Raw genomic sequence first — 19268 nt, 5'->3', positions numbered from 1 at the left:
CACCTTTCATTACTAGAGCCCCCACACAATTAATTCAGTGAAAAGATAATTAACAGCATGGCCTTTACAGCTGGACTGCCTCAGTCAAAATTCAAGTTCTGCCCTTACTAGCTGTGTGATTGTGGGTAAGTTATTTATCTTCTTGTGCCCTGGATTCCTAACATGAAAATTTGGGATAATAGCATTATCTACCTCATAGGCATAGGGTTGCTGTGAGGATAGGAGGAGTTGGTATATGTAAGGATTTTTGAGATTGTAAGTAAGCTTCACCTGATTGCTATAGGTATTATTTTCATCAGGAAATCCTTTGGGAGATAGGAGATGTCGTGTGAGCTACAGTAGTGAGTATATTTTCTGAAATTATTAATGCAGATGTAGAAAGGAAATAAGATGGTAAAAGAATGTCATATGTTCAAAACTGTAGCCATAGTTTGACTTATGAACCAGGAATTTTAAGTTTCTTTCTTACCCTTCTTCATAAATCATTTGGGAACTAGGAGATCAAATATTTATTTTATTATTGACATTTATCTACTATATTTAGTTTAATAGATTAATAGAAAATTGACCTGGGAAAATTGACCTGAGAACAAAATATATTTCTACTTGCAATCTTTATTTGAAAATAAAAATGTGTCCATAATGAAACAACTGTCTCACAAATGATTTTTTTTGAAAACCATATATTCAATTGAAAATGGCCTTACATAAGAGTTTTTAACTGGACCACAGAAGTTATAGCTGGAAGCAATAATAAGCTTATTTTTTCACTAACTACCACCTGATATCATGCTCAAAATATCAGTAGGGACATGGAGTTTGATGGGGTCAGTGTCTAATACTTGATGGTAAGAATAAATTGGTTAAGTACCACCTTCTGATAGCATATGTATACACTTAGTGTATGACTTCCAGTAAGCGGTATCACCAACAACATGGGAAAGCAATTGATGAAAGCATTTACTCAGGGATTATGAGAAGCATATGAAAACTATAATGAATAAATGTATAAAGAAGACACAAATCCTACCTACCATCCCCCTAACATTTTCAAGCCAGTAATTATTTTTCAGGTTCTAAAAAGGCTATTGATGTCAGCTTGCCCTGGCATTTCAGAGCTGTACTTTGAATGAGAACTTATTTAACTCCAAGACAGAATTCAGATTAAGATTCATAAGAAGCCTCTTCTCAAAATCTGGGGTTAACACTTGAATGAGACTAAGCCTTGCCAGGCTGACTTAAGGATGTCTTCCTTTGTACTTCTATTTCACCTTGTGAATATCTCTGGTAGAATAATTATTATTTTATATTTTTATGGACTATTGATGTATCTGGATCACCACATTGATGGTCTCTTAAAATCCCTGCATCTGAAATACCTTGTAAAGTGTATGATGGATGATAGGAGTGCAATAAATGTTTAATGAATAAATCACGGAATGAATGAACTATCAGTTACAGAGGTAAATGAGAAATGGTACAGAATTTTAGGTATCTGAAAATATTGTCTTTAAACATTATATATTCTTGATTTCTATCATTTCATATGTTTAAAATATAACAATATGTTAAAAAATGGAAGCGCACCAAGAAAAATCACATGTAAAATATAACCCTAATACAATGTTAATGCTTGGATTGTGTGGCTATGACTCAAGCACAAAATTGGGAAAAGCTGCCTGGAGGCTAGTAGAGAAAAAATAAAATGCTGAATTATTAACCTAAAATGATAAGGTGATAACTGTATGCTCATTTTAAAAAAATGACAATTTGTTTCGTCACAGATCTCAGAATTTTCATCAAAAAATAATTATTAAATACCTTAATATAATAAACTATATTTATTGCTCTCTGAAGCAAGTAGTCTTTTCCTCTACAATGTAGTAGAAGAGATAAAACATGCTCATATTTTGATTTTAAAAGTATAAGGCAATATATATTCGAAATATGTGATGTTGACACCCACTGTTCTATGAATTCAGAGAAAGAAATCACATGTGACTAAGATGGAAACTCCAATACCTTCGTTTTTATAAGCACCAGTGCCACCCCAATGTCAGGCATTTTTCTTGCATTTATTGTTAGAGAAGTTTTCACTGAGTAGGTAAGATTTGATGTAGTCCTTGGAAAACAGCTATGTATGGAGAGATCATATTTCAGGTTATTATGTTTTGAATGGCATGAATGTATGGAGGCAAAAAAATAGGAAAACCTGTATTTGACAACATAAAGGTTTGAATAGAAAGGAAAGGTCTTATAAGAGGTTCTAAGTATAAACAAGGAGATATGAGAGAAATTGTCACTTTAATTTCATTTTTATTTTTTGAGGCGGAGTTTTGATCTTTCACACAGACTGTAGTGAAGTGGCATGATCTTGGCTCATTGCAACCTCCAACCCCTGGGTTCAAGCGATTCTCCTGCCTCAGCCTCCTGAGTAGCTGGGATTACAGGTGCACACTACCACAGCCGGCTAGTATTTCTATTTTTAGTAGAGACGGGGTTTCACCATGTTGGCCAGGCTGGTCTCGAACTCCTGAGCTCTGGTGATCCGCCCACCTCAACCTCCTAAAGTGCTAGGGTTATAGGCATGAGCCACCGTGCCCGGCTGATATTGCTACTTTATAAAGTTTGGGATTATCTTAAAGGCAAGAGAGTACCTAGGAATGGATATGAGAATATCATAGTGCAAATACCAGTTACTATAAATAATTATCCATTTTATTTTCTTTGTAACCTCATTCCATCCTAGAATCAAACCAGTGACAGAATGATTCGGAACACAGGCATTGGAGATAATGAGGGATGAGATTTTATTTCATCTCCAGAGTTTACTAGCTGTCTCTGCTTTGAAGATTCCTCACCCATTCTAGCTTGTTTACTAATTGTTAGATGGAGTTAATAACTTCATTATATGTTTTCTCCAGAAATTGCTATATATACATAATTTTTAGCTATGCTTTGGCCTATAGTAGGAATTCACTCAATTGTAGCTATTGTTGGTAGTACCCAGATACATTAATATTAGTACACAAGACTTTTAAAATCCTTTTGCTGAAAGTGTACATGGAGATATGAATTATGTTAATGAAATAATATGCACATACCTTATATAAATGTTAAATACAAGTTATCCAAGATGCTCAAGATCACTACTATGATGGATATTCTTTTAAATTTTTTAGTATGTAGATGTACTGCTTTTTTTTTTTTTTTAAGAGGCATTTTTTTCCTCTCAGTTTCTTAAGGATGCAATAAGGAATTTGACAAAACATTCTACAAGTGATTATGATATAAGGTTTTGCTTGCACATGGAAGATCAGAGGCTACAGGAAGGAAAAAAGTCAATTACTGATCCAATACAGTAAGGATCAGTGATGGCCCCAGGTGCATTCACTGTGATGTGGGAAAAATGAAAAAGTCTACATTCTATGAATACTTTTGTTTCAACCAATCAACTTTACCCAAGGGTGAGCTAGCAGGAAAATAAAGTTTGTGAAATTGGTACAGTAGGTTTATATGTGATTTGAGAATACTAAGAATTTGAGGGTAAATTGACGTCATATAGTTTAAACTTTGGCAAAATGGCATGATTCCATTAAGACTGTAAACCAATCTCTTTTGAGAACTATTGAGATATATTCCCATCAGAGAAGAATTATTTTGGTTTAAAGCCGTGATTTTCAAACTGTCTTAACCAAAACCTTATGGTTGCGCATTGATGCTGCTGGGCTGACGTTGCATGTGTTAAGGGGTGTAGCAGATGTTGAGCTGGAATTGTACTGGGTTTTCTGTCAACCCCTACCCACATTCTCCATCTCCTTCTACAACACCATCTACCATCAACCTTGCTTTACCTGTTCTATATACTGAAATTTCTCTTCAACAATTATTTACAATATTGGTCCACTTAATAACCATGGAATGGCAGTGTGTTTGTGTAAGTCTCTGTACAAATACAAATGGAATTAAGCTATTATGATCTATTAATCTTAAGAGTGGCTTGTTAGAATGAGAAGGGTTGTGAGGCATCTGAAAGATTCATTGTCAGGAGGAGAGGTGGAGAAACAATAGATTAAAGGACTGGGGAATTCACCTGATTAAGTGGGAATAGAAGAGGATAGAAAGAAGAGAGTAAGTAAAAGACAGAAATTCCAAAGACAAAGTATGTCTTTTATTGTTTTGATAAAGGTCTCCCCTAGAAACAACTTTGAAAACTATTCTAGAAACTATTCATGAATTGAAAGTAAAGTTTTCCAGAAAATGACTACAACAAATTTTCCTAATAAGAAATGAAGAAAGCCTTACCCAGGGAGATGGAAGTAGGTAACTGATAGTCAGAAATGATACTATCTTATCTTATATACATTGTATTAGTTTTCTTTTACTACATAAGAAATTGCCACGAGTGTAGCAGCTTGAAACAATATGCATTTTTATTTCACAATTTTTATATGGGTCAGGAATCTGGGTACATCTTAGCTGTGTCTTTTGCTCATAGGTCACCCAAGGCTGTAATCAGAGTGTGGGCTGGGCGATGTCTTTTGGTTTTTTGTTTGTTTGTTTGTTTAATTTCCAACTTTTATTTTAACTTCAGGGGTACATGTGCAGATGTGCAAGTTTGTTACATAGGTAATGTGTACCATGATGGTTTGCTGTGCATATCGTCTCATCACCTTAGGTATTAAGCTCAGCATCCATTAGCTATTTTTCCTAATGCTCTCCCTCCTACCCTACACCCTCCAACAGGCCCGAGTGTGTGTTGTTCCCTCTCATGTGTCCATGTATTCTCATCATTCATTGTATGCATACAATAAATTAACAATATTTTCTGTGTAGACCAGGTTTTAAAATGTTTATTTATTTTTATTTTTATTTATTTATTTTTTTTGAGACGGAGTCTCGCTCTGTCGCCCAGGCTGAGAAGTGAGGACATGTGGCATTTGATTTTCTGTTTCTGCATTAATTTGCTGAGGATAATGACTTCCAATTCCATATATGTCCCTGCAAAGGACATGATCTCATTCCTTTTCATGGCTGCATAATATTTCATAGTATATATGTACCACTTTTTTTTTTTTTTTTTTTTTTTTTGAGATGGAGTCTCGCGCTCTCACCCAGGCTGGAGTGCAATGGCGCAATCTCAGCTCACTGCAAGTTCTGCCTCCTGGGTTCACACCATTCTCCTGCCTCAGCCACCTGAGTAGCTGGGATTACAGGCATCCGACACCACACCCAGCTAATATTTTATATTTTTAGTAGAGACGGGGTTTCACCAGGTTAGCCAGGATGGTCTCGATCTCCTTACCTCAGGATCCACCAGCCTCAGCCTCCCAAAGTGCTAGGATTATAGGCGTGAGCCACCGCACCCGGCCTACCACATTTTTTTTATCCAGTCTATCATTGATGGTCATTTAGGTTGACTTCATGTCTTTGCTATTGTGAATAGTGCTGTGGTGAACATCCACATGCATGTATCTTTATAATAGAATGATTTATATTCCCTTGGATATATACCCAGTAATGGGATTGCCGTGTCAAATGGTATTTCTGCCTCTAGGTCTTTGAGGAGTTGCCACACTGTCTTCCACAATAGTTGAACTAATTTGCACCCCCACTAACAGTGTAAAAGTGTTCCTTCTTCTCCACCACCCTACCAGCATGTGTTGTTTTTTAACTTTTTGATAATAGACATTCTGAATGGTGTGAGATGGTATCCCATTGTGGTTTTTATTTGCATTTATCTAATCATTTTTGATGTTGAGCTTTTTTCATGTTTTTTGGCTGCATGTATATCTTATTTTGAGAAGTGTCTGTTCATGTCCTTTGTTCAATTTTTAATGTGGTTGTTTGTTTTTCACCTCGAGGCTAAAATGGGTAAGATCCACTTCCAAGATCATTCAGCTCTTTGTCAGATTCATTATTTTGCAGTTCAAGCACAAAAGGTCCTGGTTTCTTGATGGCTGTAGCTGGGGGTGGTCCTAAGTTTCTGTTGATTCCCTTCAGCTCCTAAGAGCTACCCACAGTTCCTAAACATTTTACCTGGAGTTCCTTGAGATGTGAACTTCCCTAATATGGCCACTTACTTCATCTGGATGAAAAAGACTAGAGCAGACTAGAGCAACTGTATTACAAGACAGTCTTACATAATCATGGAAGTGATGTCATCCTGCTGTCTTTACCATATTCTGTCAGTTAGATGTAAATCACATGCTCATCAAGATCAAGGGAAAGGGATTTTGCAAGATCATGAACACCGGCAGATGAGGATCAGGGGGCTGCCATGCAGTACATCCCCTCAACACATTAATGAATCAAAATGAGCAAAGGTGAAAACGACAGATAGATGACATATTATAGGAAGCTATGTGCACAGCTCTCTGTATAGTAATAATGAAACTACACAATGGAATCTGAAATACGGCTTTAGTGAGTACCTGTGTTAGTGCCATGAAAGTCACTCACAGTAGAGATTCCTTTCTATTCAGCTTGCTTAGTAGTTTACACATAGGTTATTATATCTGCCTGCCTGCACTTAGTTGTGTTGACAATAAATTAATGTAATAACTAGTTCTGTTGTTTAAACGAGTTTATTTTTAAATAAGGAACACAACTTTTAGGCTTTTGAATGGCAGATACACCTGCATTCTTCCTCGGGCAATTTCCCTTAGCAGGAACCATGTCACCTGAAGCAGTGACATTCCTTCATTTAAAGGAATGTGGTTAGAGATAACATTGACAGCATGAGATTTTAGGTTTAGAAAAAGCCTGAGGCAAACAGATTATGTTTAGGCACTGAAAAAACACAGACACATTATTCAGTTTGTGCCCAAGCAAGCTAATTTATTCCAAACTTGTGAAGCTTTGTTTTGATAACTTCTGGGCTTGTTCTTGGCTCAGTGAGCCTTTGACTGAGAGGGATTTAAGGCTTTCCTTCTAAGTGTTCTCTTTTGTCATGGCAAATGCTATTTAAAGGACTAATGAACTGAGATCATAAGGAGAATCCTTAAAGGAGTTTAATGGGGTCATTGTGATACACCCTGCCAGAGGTAATGTATTTCTGCCTTACAGTGTTTACTGTAGCCTGCAGCAACTCTATATGTGAAGTTTCCATTTTTATCATATGAGTAAATAGAGGAGTGTGCATATAACTGTTTGAAGGGATGAGATTTTGGTGTGAAATTTTTAGAACTTTTTCAAAGTTAACTAAACTTTTGGAAGGTTTCACACTATTTACATTTTGTCTGTGTTTTATGCAGCTGACACATTTCTCCTCTTTCCCATTCACAGAGTCTTTGCTCGTAACTTGGAAGCTTTTCAATTGTGATTTGGGTACAATCGTTATATATTACTGTAATGAAACTATGTTACTGTATAGCCCTGTTTCAGGAAATAAGAAATAAAATAAAATTGGCATCAAAATATTGAATTGTACATTTCCATTAAAACAACTGAATAAAAATAAACAAAAAAATCACCTTAATTGTCGGGCCTTTTTCATACAGTTATTGAACTTGAGCCTGCATTGATTTTTTGTGTATCCATATGCATAGAGCTTACAGAGATTAATGTGATAGATGGAGCAAGCACATTGTGGTGTAAGACAGATCTGAGAATGAAAGAGAGGACAAATGACCTACATATGTTCACTCAAATGAGTAGTGAGGACAGCTGACTCTTATGACCAATAGTCTTTCTCTCTCTTTTTTCAGAAGACATATTACAGTTCAGCTTCTGGCATAGTATTTATGGTAAGCCTCTGTTTCTCATAATTTCTGCCTTTGACATTTTAAGAATGACCAAGGAATTTCACTTAGCATGACTGTTTAGTTGAAACTTAAATATAACACTGAAAATTAACCTGAAGTCAATCTTAGCTATACTGAAAATGAAACCCTACACTTAACACCTAAATCATTAGCTTAAAGTGAAGCTATAAATGGGAGAACTATATTCAAGAATATCAAGAATGCATCCCTCTGCACTGCAACATCATTCATATTTCTTACCTATGTAAACGCTGTGCTCAGCCATAAATAGGAGCTGACATGTTATCTGCGTATGAATAAATCAGTGTTTTCTATTCTGTGTAACTTACTGACTTCCACACATAGTTTGTTTCTCAGTTATGTTTATTTTAAACAAATTTCATTTGTCCAGGTGCATTTTTACTATCTCCGCTGTCTGAATATGGTCAGTGATGTAACTGTCTTGAAAAGTACCATAAAAGTAGAGTAACCACTCATCCCCTTTAAGTTGAATACCTACTACAGGTGTGACATAGAATTTGAAATGAAAGATCTTTTAAAGGCATCTTTTTCTTATATTCAACATAAATTCCACTGTATCAAAATTGAATTTTCAGTAGGACATGGGTGTTTAAATAATCCTATCACCAGAAATGATTCCTATTCTGGTGTAATTTAAGCCAAAGAAACAAGACCGGAAATGGATATTCCAATAAGCCCAATTTATCGGGCAAAGGTGTCCAATGGATGTAAACCTGCATTTAGAGGCTTGTTACTGTCTCTAGAAAGTGGCAAAATATAGGACTAGGTGTAGAAGTTGACTATTTATTGCCAAAAAATAAATAAAAGCATAGTCAAGGATTAATGCAGGTGTTTTGCTTGCCATTTATAGATCTGTGTAGTTTGAAAACGGTCCCAAGATTGTACTCTATGAAATGAAATCTTACTTGAGGACATTTGGATATTGATACAAATTTTCCACCTGGTGCTTCAGTCAAACATTTACGCTGTTAGTGTTCTGGCTAATTTTGAGCTATTAAAAGCCATAAAAATTAGTTTTCTATTTTAATGAGCTCTTTTACACTATAGTAACTTTAAAATGTCACTTTAATCAATAATATGTACAGTACCAGAGCCTTTGGGCATATGAAATGTCAGTTGTTTAATTTTCAAAAATGAATATTGCCCTTACAAAATCATCTGGTCAAGTATTTGCATTATATTATACTTAGCACAAAGACTTACATTGTACTTAGAATGCCTTCATCAATTATATAAAGAAGATGTAAGGCTTGAGGATATTTATGTGTGATATCCAATTACAAGACCTTAGGGCCAGATTAATTTCCCCAATTTCTGCCCCATATCTGGGCAGAAAGAAAGAAAATAAAGCTATTTTAAAACTATCCAATGTATACTGCTAGAATGTTTGGTTATTGATTTTCTCTCTCTCTTTTACACACACACACACACACACATATCATACATGTTATATATAAATAAATCATCATGCAGCCACACACTACTCATCTTGATATAGTCTGGACTGTAGTTATGACTTTTAGTACAAACCTTACCAATAATGGTGCAATTGAGTAGTCATAATAGAATTTGAGGAATGGTGAGGAAATATGTATGTCTAGACTCACATACCTGCACATATACAAGATATACAAATAAATATGTGGATGAATTTTTTCCGTATCTGTAGATTATTTTTAGGATCTCTGACTTTGAATATGTGACAAGTTGAAACTGACAACTTTACTGTAAGGAGTTTTAGGGAGAACTTCAAAGATAAAGGAGTTATTCTCCACTCCAAAATGACTAAAACAAAAATAATGACTGGCCCATGTGAACATCAATTATGAGAGAGACATGACATCATATGTTTCCAAAGATATATGAGTATAATAGATTCAAATGAAAGCCTCAAATGGAAATCAGATACACATCTTTTTCTATGAGTAATTGTACGAAATGTTATTAGTATAAAAGCAGAAATTTAATGACAACTAAAGCTTAGCTTGCAAAGTACATCTATTTTTTGTTATAATGTTAACTGATAAATACAGCTGTCAACTACTGTTTACTAAGCACTGTGCTTTGACTCTAAATATCTAATTCTTTAGTGAAAAAGGTCAGGGCAGGAAAAAAAAAGATGGTAGAAAGATGGTGCTCCTCTATCACAAATAGCAAAGACGTGTAATAAACCTAAATGCTCAATGCAGATTAGATAAACAAAATGTAGTACATATACAACGTGGAATACTATGCAACCATAAAAAAGAATGAGATCATGTTCTTTGCAGCAACATGAACAGAGCTAGAAGCCATTATCCTAAGCAAACTAATACAGGAACAGAAAACCAAATACCACATGTTCTCATTTACAAGTGGAAGCTAAACAAGAATACATGGACACAAAAAGGGGAAGAACAGACACTGGGGCCTACTTGAGGGTGGAGGTTGAGAGGAGGAAGAGGATCAAAAAACTACCTATCACGTATTAGGCATATTCCCTGGGTGATGAAATAATCTGTACATCCAACCTGTGAAACATGCAATTTACCTGTATAACAAAGCTGCACATGTACCCCTAAACCTAAAATAAAAGGTTAAAAAAGAAAAAAAGTCCAGGTGCAGTGTCTCATGCCTTTAATCCCAGCAGTTTGGGAGGCTGAGTCGGACAGATCACTCTTTGAGGTCAGGAGTTGAAGACCAGCCTGGCCAAGATGGTGAAACCCTGTCTCTACTAAAAATACAAAATTTAGCCTGGCATGGTAGTGTATGCATGCGGTCCCAGCTACTTGGGAGGCTGAGGCAGGAGAATCATCTGAACATGGAAGGCGGAGGTTGCAGAGAATCACTTGAACCTGGGAGGCAGAGGTTGCAGTAAGCTCAGATCGCGCCACTGCACTTCAGCAGGCCTGATGACGGGCGCAGTGGCTCACGCCTGTAATCCCAGCACTTTGGGAGGCTGAGACAGGCGGATCACGAAGTCAGAAGATCGAGATCATCCTGGCTAACACGGTGAAACCCCGTCTCTACAAAAAATAAAAAAAAATAAAAAATAAAAAATAGCTGGGCGTGGTAGTGGGCGCCTGTAGTCCCAGCTACTCAGAAGGCTGAGGCAGGACAATGGCATGAACCCGGGAGACGGAGCTTGCAGTGAGCCGAGATCGGGCCACTGCACTCCAGCCTGGGCGACAGAGCGAGACTCCGTCTCAAAAAAAATAAATAAATAAAAATAAAAATAAATAAACATTTTAAAACCTAGTCTACACAGAAAATATTGTTAATTTATTGTATGCATACAATGGAAATAAAATTACTTACTGGGTACAAAATGTGTTTAAAATTGTAAACCTTTACATTTTTTGCAAAAAAAAAAAAATATTTTTGAAATTTTTGAATTTCAAAAAAAAGTTTTGATTTATAAAAGCAGGAAACCAAAAGCTTAATAAATCCTCATGTATTTAAAGAGTAAGAGTACTTAATAACGAGTCTGTTATTTGACCCCATGTGAGACATGGCTACAATGCAGGAAAGAAAGGAGACAAGGAAATACATTAATATCTAATGAGCGTCTACTATGTGTTAACGCACGCAGTTTCTCCTGTGCTGTCTCTGCAAAACTAAGGAAGAGCTAGACATGCTTGCCACATAGCAGATGCTGAATGAGTGAATGACAAACTTTCATGATATAGCTTGATTGCGTTTCATGTTAGATTTTTTATCATGGTTGTATAAATAAAATATAAACAAGATTATTTCATTCAGAAAAGAAATATTTAACCCTGGCTCTAAGATAGGCATCTAGGAGAGAACCGTATTAAGCTATGGTTTTGATTAACAGGTAAATATTGTATACAAAATAATTGCTATGAAATAAGATAAACGTAATAATAGAGGCATGTATCTAATTGCTTGGTGGCATAAAGGAGGGAATGAGCAACGTTCCTATTGCTTGGGGTAGGAAAACTTAGAAGGCTTGATTTAAGAGTGTGATTTGTGCCAAATTGTGAAAAATACTATGATCGTCCCATGAAAGAAACACAGTGCAAAACCTGACAGGTTTTGTCAAAGATGTGCCCATACAGATATCGGGATGGAGTTCACAGGAACATGGTGGTACAAAACTTGGTTAAAAAATTAGTTTGGCTCATCTATCTTGCTTAGGTTATATGACTTGTGAATTTTTTTCAACCTTTAGAATCAGTAACAGCAATACAATAGGGTCGAGTACACTGATTTAAAATGAAGCACAAGTACTGGGCAAAAAATTGGGTACATTAAAAAAACATATACATACAAGCAAAAAATACCAAAAATAGGCTATAGTATGTTTAGCTGTGAGGTTCTTTCTGTTATCTCAGGACGGGGAAAGTGGGAATACTTAAAATCATTATTTTTAGCTGTTCTCCAGTTTTATCACTCTACCAAATAACTGCATACTTTACATCAGAGAATATGTGTTTTGTTATCCTTCATTCAAAGACATCTCACCGTGGCTTTGGTTAAAATTTGAATTTCTTTTCAATTCCTGTGTTTAAAAATAATAGAAATGTATCTGCCATAGAGAGAAACAACTTTCTATAATTATGTTTTAATATGAAATCTTCCTATTATTTAACTCTGAATGAATTCCTTTAATTAAACATATTCAAAATAATCTAAAAGCATATCAATATTCATAATTAATGTAGTTCACTAACCCCTTGCAAATTATTTTAAATATATAACAATACATTTAGAATGACCAAAATTGCCCTAATTTTGTATCAATTTCAAATCATATTGCTGCAAACACAATATATAGACTGATGACTATAGAATTACATCTGTAATCGTGATATTATCTTATAAAAGTATCTGGCAAAATGAAAAATGATATTAAAAAGTCTTAGAAAAGTAAATTAAAACCTCCTCAAGATTCCTAAGCAATATTCCATGTTGATAAAAATCATGTAAAAGGTCTAAAAGATGACCTGTACAAAAATGAATCAAGACTTTGGTTATGACTCTTTCATTAACAGATTATTTTACAAGAAGTGAAATTTAAAGCAAATATTTGACAAGGCCACAGACATGTAAGTCAGGCACAGTCCAGTGAATACAGAACAGGTTCAGGAAAGGCCATTGTGTTAATAGTTAGGTTTCATGAGCTTTTTTCCACCTGTCCAATCCTTTTCAGGGCTTCAGTAATGCTCCAGTGTTCAAGTGACTGAACAGTGTCATTGAAAGAGACTGATATAAGTTTATAGATCCATTTTTTATAAAGGACAGCATATAGGATCAGGAATCAGCAATTCCAGGAAAGTGCTGAATATAAATCTAACAACTATGCACAAGCATTGGCAACAGTGTCCTCTGAGGGTGAAACAAGTCAGAAAACACTCACTGTGTAGCATCTGGAAGCCAAAGTTCTGCTGCCATTTCAGCTTGCTGTCAGTAAGTCACTCTACCTCTCTGAATCTCTACTTCTTGATATGTTCAAATATAATTTGAGATCAGAATGTGTTATGGGTCCATTTAGACTAAAATTATTTTATAGTTGATTGATTGAATCATAAGCTTTCACTTAAGAGAAGCTATTTCTCTCTAGTCTCTATTCTACTTCCTATTCTCTGCTGTAGATTTTTCTTTCAAAATTCTTCAAGCTAGTAGTTAGTACTTAGTAATAGTACTTAGGCCAAACTATTTTAGGATTATAGGTAAAGGAACACAATTTGGGAAAATACTCTGAATATAATATGGTACATCTGCAGAGAAATGAGGCTAGCCCAGGAATTGATTCAGCCAGTGTAGCTTTAACCCTCAAAGTGTGGGTCATCAGTTCCAGCAGCCAGATGCTCCTTTTCTTCTTGGAGACATTTCACCCATTCCCATATCCCTTTTTCCTTACTACTTCTTTTATGTTTGTTTGTTTGTTTCATTTTCCACCTCCCCTGCTTGTCTGTTTGCATTCTATAAAAGGTCTAAAGCTGTAGTAGTAGGGGCTTGATAAGAAATTTTGCACTGACAGTTGGAATGGCTTCTATGAGGACACCACAGTATGGGGTTGGATTGTTGCTATCACTGCCCTTTCTCAGAGGAAGAAGTTAAAAGGAGCTGCCCTTTAGAACCTTCTGGTTACCAACCTCCAATTAACTTTTTCAGGAAAAGACACTCTAGTGTATCTGGCATAGCCGTGTTTGTGATGAATTTTTCCAGGGTACTAACTTATTCCTGCTTGTCTTCTGCATGCAAGAATGAATTTAGACCCTTATCTCACACTATATACAAAAATCAACTTAAATTGGATTAAAGACTTTCATAGAAGATGTGAAACTTCATAACTACTTGAAGAAGACATGGAAAAGTTCCATGACACTAATCTGGGCAATGATTTTTAAGATATCATCCCCTAAAGTATAAGTAACAAAAGGGAAAATAGACTGATGGTGTTATATAAAACTGAAAACCTTCTGCGCAGCCAAGGAAACAATGAACAGAGTAAAGAGACAACCTATGAAATGGGAGAAAACCACATATCTGACAAAGGTTTAATGTCAAAAATGCATAAAGAATTAACAAAACTCAATAGCAGGACAACAAATAACCTGATTTAAAAATGGGCAAAGGATCTGAACAGACATTTCTCAAAGTAAGGCATATAAATAGTGAACAGTTATAGAAAAAATGCTCACAATCACTAATAATCAAATAAAAGCAAATTAAAGCCACAACGAGCTAACACCTCACACCTGTTAAAATTGTTATGATAAAAAAGATGACAGATAACAAGTATTGAAGAGGATATAGAGAAAGGTAATCCCTGTATACTATAGTTGGAAATATAAATTAGCCATTATGGAATACAGTATGATGGTTTATCAATAAATTAAAAATAGAATTACCATACGATGCAGCTGTCCCACTACTGGGTATATATCCCAAGGAAATAAAATCAATATGTTGAAGAGATGCCTGCATCTCATGTTTATTGCAGTATTATTCACAATGGCCAAGATATGGAATCAACTTAATTGTTTCTCATCAGATGCATGAATAAAGAAAATGTAAATATACACAACAGAATACTTCCCAGTCTCTTAAAAGAAGGAAATTCCGTCATTTGCAACAACATTGATGAGCCTGTGGGACATCGTGTTAAGCAAAATAAGGCAGGCACAGAAATACCAATATATCATGATTTCACTTACATGTTAAATCTAAACAAATGGAACTCAGAAGTAGAGAGCAGGTGTGGTGAGTGCAGGGCAGGGTTGAGGAGATGTTGGTCAAGGTATACTAGATTTCAGTTAGGTAGGAAGAATTAGTTGCAGAGATTGAATGTAAAACGTGATGACCATAGTCAATAACACAGTCACCTAGAATATAATTCCAGATATAATCCAATAATTATATCTGGAAATTGCTAAGGGAATAGATTTTAAATGCTTTTACCACAAAAAAAAAATGGTAAGTATGTGAATAAATGAAATGTATATAGTAATTATACTATTATACATTAGCCATTCCAGAGTATGTACATATTTTGAAACATGTTGTACTTGATAAATATGTATAATGTTCATCAATTAATATAAATGAATACATAAATAAAAATGTTTAAAAAGGACCAAATTAATATTCTTAAAAAAGCAGAACAAAGCAACTCAGTAGGCTTTAGTATAACACTTTATTTTCATGTTTTTATCACCATAGCTACATTTAAATAGAAATATTAAAAATTATAAACCCTCTTTATTATTATTATTTCTCTATGTGAGGTGAAGGTTGTTTCCCAAGTGTAAAGTTATCTTCAAACTCATGAAGTTGTGTGCCTTAAATACGTACAGCTTTCCGTATGCCAGTCATACCTCAAAAAATTGTTATTTCTGTTTTTTAATGGTTAGGAACTCTAGGTATCTGGGATCTTATACTTTCCATTTTGAGGACTGGGATAGCAGTAGTTTTCTCAAAAGCATCAGCAGGACATCCTTATTGATTATGCATCGTAAGGTGACATCTACAAAACAGCAATGCCAACAAATCAGAACCAAAGTTAGAAGATTAGAAGATAAATCATGTGGGAAGCTGAGTTTTGAGATTTTCTGGGAATAAAGTCTAGCCCCAAGGAACTGTGTTGTAGCTTTGATAATGGTGAAAAGATTTCTTTAAAACTTAGAAATATTATATTAGAATTTTTTTCTGAAAGTCATCAAAGTTTTTGTACTCACTAACAACCCAATTTGCCAGTAATGAAAGAAGATGAGATGACCCGCCACAAATTTCTCTAAGTGTTTTACAGTCATTTCTCAAATATCTTTGAATTGAGAAACAGTTGAGTGAACACAATATCAAAATTGTCTTTAGATCCAGGGAACCTTCCAAAGAAGTGAAGCAGACTGCCACATATTGTATGATTTTGTGGATATCAAAGATCCACCCTCCCCAAATTCGCTGATCTATAGTATTTTATTTTAAAATTATTTATTCTGTGTATTTATAGATTCACACATTTATTTAGCTGATTAATTAAATAAATATGTAATGAATTTTTCTAAGGAAAGTACTGTTGAGGCACCAAGTTTGTGGTTGGGTAACAATATAGCCAGGCCTCCTGCTCGTCTTAAGTTTGCATGTTTATCAGGATAGCAAAATGTAATCAAAATATTACTCAAATAAATATGATTTCACTTAGTATTGACAGTTCCATTTATTGAGTATTTGATGTACAAAGCCCTATTCTGAGTGCTTAGTTGTATTAACTCACTTAGTCCTCACAACCATCCCCTTAGGTACATGATGTTGTATCTGATTTTATAAATAAGGAAACTAGAGCATAACAAGGATTACAGCTTTCCTAACACCATGCAGTCTAGCAAGCGATGCACTGGAAATTTAAACTCAGTAAGTCTGGACATAAATCTTGAGCTCAAAACCACTCTATTATTATGAAAAAATGACAGGGATGAAAACTTCAGGAAGCCAAACAGAATATCAAAAGGCAGTCCCGTTTAGGAAAAGGTATTCATTTGGAAGTGGCATTTAAGCTGATACCTAAGGAAAGAAGGGAATGACTAAGCAAGGAATGGAAAGAGGATTGCTTTAACAGTGGCAACAGGCCATGTAAGGGCTTTGAAATAGAATGAAGCTTTCAGCACAGATGGAGCCTGGTGAGAGCAGGCCAGAAAGTGAGGTTGACTGTGACCAGATGAGGCCAGGCCTTTTAGATTTAACATTTAAAAATAAAGATTTTTTTTTTTTTTTAATATTCAAAGCACAACAGGAAGTCATTTGTGGAAAGACATGATCCAATTGATATTTTAAGATAATTTTGGTTGGAAGGTATAGAATAGATTGAAAGGGCAGGAGCTTAAGAAGAAAGACTAGTTAGGAGACCATCAGAATAATCCAGGAGAAAGGTTGGAGTGGGTGTGGCAGTAATAATGATAACATGTAGATGGATTTGCGATGCTTCTGGGGAGGTGAGAGAGAAGGAGGAACTCAGGACATCCCAGGGTATTGGCTTCTTGGTTTGGATTTCTGGTTTATAGTGTTACTGCCTGATCTTCCTACCATTAGAATTACTATCCTGAATTATGGTATTTTCTATCAAAAATCTGTGTTAAAATTACCTATATTAAATGAAATTACAATAGATTTTTTCATTAGAGCAGTTTATTAAAGGACTGTAGCATAAAAGGCTTTAATGAATATGAATATAGGCAGTTGTAAATGGAACACAGGTGGCCAGGGATCAAGGGATTATGTGAGAGTCTTAGACAGTGTAGTTGAAGGTGAGAGTGTGAATCCACTGAAAATGTGTGCTGAATCTGGACTAGTGTGTGAAGTTTGCACTTCCAGCCAAGATATGCAGAAATACCAGTGCTCATATAAGCCTCTTTCTTTATTAACCACTCATACAACAAATATTTCTTGGATACTGGCTTACTTTGTCTTAGATGCTTTACCAATGAATATGAGATAAAGTAAGCAGGAGTAGCCCATGCCTTCAGATAGCTTCAGCTCTGTTGTTTCTCACTCACTACTTCTGCCACTCTATCACATTTTTAATGATTTGATATTTTTTGGTCAAGAGTAGTTGCGATGGTTAAGGAACATGTCTGCACAATTGTTATCTGAATGCCATTATTGGTATCTTTTAATCAAAGATAGTGCAGCAATTCTTAGTAGCTCAGACTCTGAAGTCAAACCACCTTGGTTTAAATCTTAGCTCTTTACTTACCTGATTAGTTAATCCCTCTGTGCCACAACTTTGTATCTTTCAATTGGGATAAAATAATATATTTGGGCTGTTGTGAGAATTAACCATGCAAATAAATATAATGTACATAGAACAGTGCCTGGCATATGGAAAGCATTCCGTAACTGTTAATTATCGTTATTATTTTGCTATTGTGATACAAGACACAAAAGTTTTGTGTATGTGTTTGTTTGTGTGTAATTTAAAGAGATAGATTTTATAAACATATGTTTTAAGACCAAACAAAATATACTATCCACTTAAGAAAATGTGTAGCTATGGTAGAATTTCAACTTTTAAAAGTTTAAACACAATGAAAATTTTTAACTTGATTAACCTAACAAAAAGACAACGATGTTGAGAGTGAGAGGCTGCAGATCACTTGGATGATCCTTAAGTGATGCTGTTTTATTAGCCTTATGCAATCATCCAAGAAATTTACCAGCCAGACTTTTTGACCATGTTGAACCCTGCATCATGTGTGAAAGCCTGCGTTATGCCATGTGAAATGCTCTAGGCTACTATATGTAAAGTATGAATAATAATAAATAAACATTTAACTAAATTAAAGGATTCATTTCCTTTTGAGAGAAGATGTCATATAGTATATATTTTCTCTGGAAAAGTATTCTCCCTTTTTCCCCACCTTGAAATAAAGTGTGAGAATCACTATAAAATGTGGTGGAAAAAGACAGAGAAAATGGTAAAAATGTGTACCTTTTTCTTTAAAGCAGGGGTTTTCAAATCTTTCTCTGAAACAATTGTAGAGACATAATTAATAACTACAGACTATTTCCACCTAGAAACATTCAAGTGTGGGTTGATATTTTTCCTTCTAAAACTTCAAGTAGCACTGAAGTTCGAGGGAGATTCTTTCCTTCTTTTTCAAATTATTCCTAGCATATCACTGTAAACCTAAATGATATGCTTACCCCAGTTTGAATCAATTTAAAGTATTGTTTATCTCTAAAGATGATTACATGTATTGTATAAGAAGTCAACACAGCCACAGTTATTATTTTATCAATTGCATTTACATATTGCTGGCCTTGAAGTTAGAGTCACGTTTGTTTGAAGTTTAAAAATATTAATCCTCTGTAGTTACTGTTACAGCATGTTCACTACCTCTCTTTAACATTATTTTCTCTCTTAACCATTATATCATGATGACTATGAGACTGGATCTATTTCTTTTTTTAATTAGATACACTCACTACTTTAGATTTTATTGACCATCCTAAGCATACAGATGAATTTTATTTTTT

The 19268-nt window shown here is 35.0% G+C and overlaps 1 protein-coding gene across 5 annotated transcripts in view; it reads left to right on the top strand.

Moving 5' to 3' along the window:
- LINGO2 (leucine rich repeat and Ig domain containing 2) overlaps window positions 1-19268 on the top strand; it is a 1182276-nt gene that overhangs the window by 451056 nt on the left and 711952 nt on the right. The window contains exon 1 of one of the 5 annotated variants that reach the window (XM_031654838.1): window positions 5774-7748. The exons of the other annotated variants lie outside the window; for them this stretch is intronic. The gene's annotated coding sequence lies outside the window, so the exon portion shown is untranslated. Of the gene's footprint in view, window positions 1-5773; window positions 7749-19268 lie in introns of those variants that run through there. 5 annotated transcript variants of the gene reach the window in all.

Source organism: Papio anubis, chromosome 13, assembly GCF_008728515.1.
Source record: "Papio anubis isolate 15944 chromosome 13, Panubis1.0, whole genome shotgun sequence".
Classification (NCBI taxonomy): Eukaryota; Metazoa; Chordata; class Mammalia; order Primates; family Cercopithecidae; genus Papio; species Papio anubis.
Note: the sequence above shows the minus strand (reverse complement) of the source record. Positions and strands in the feature narration are given on the sequence as shown.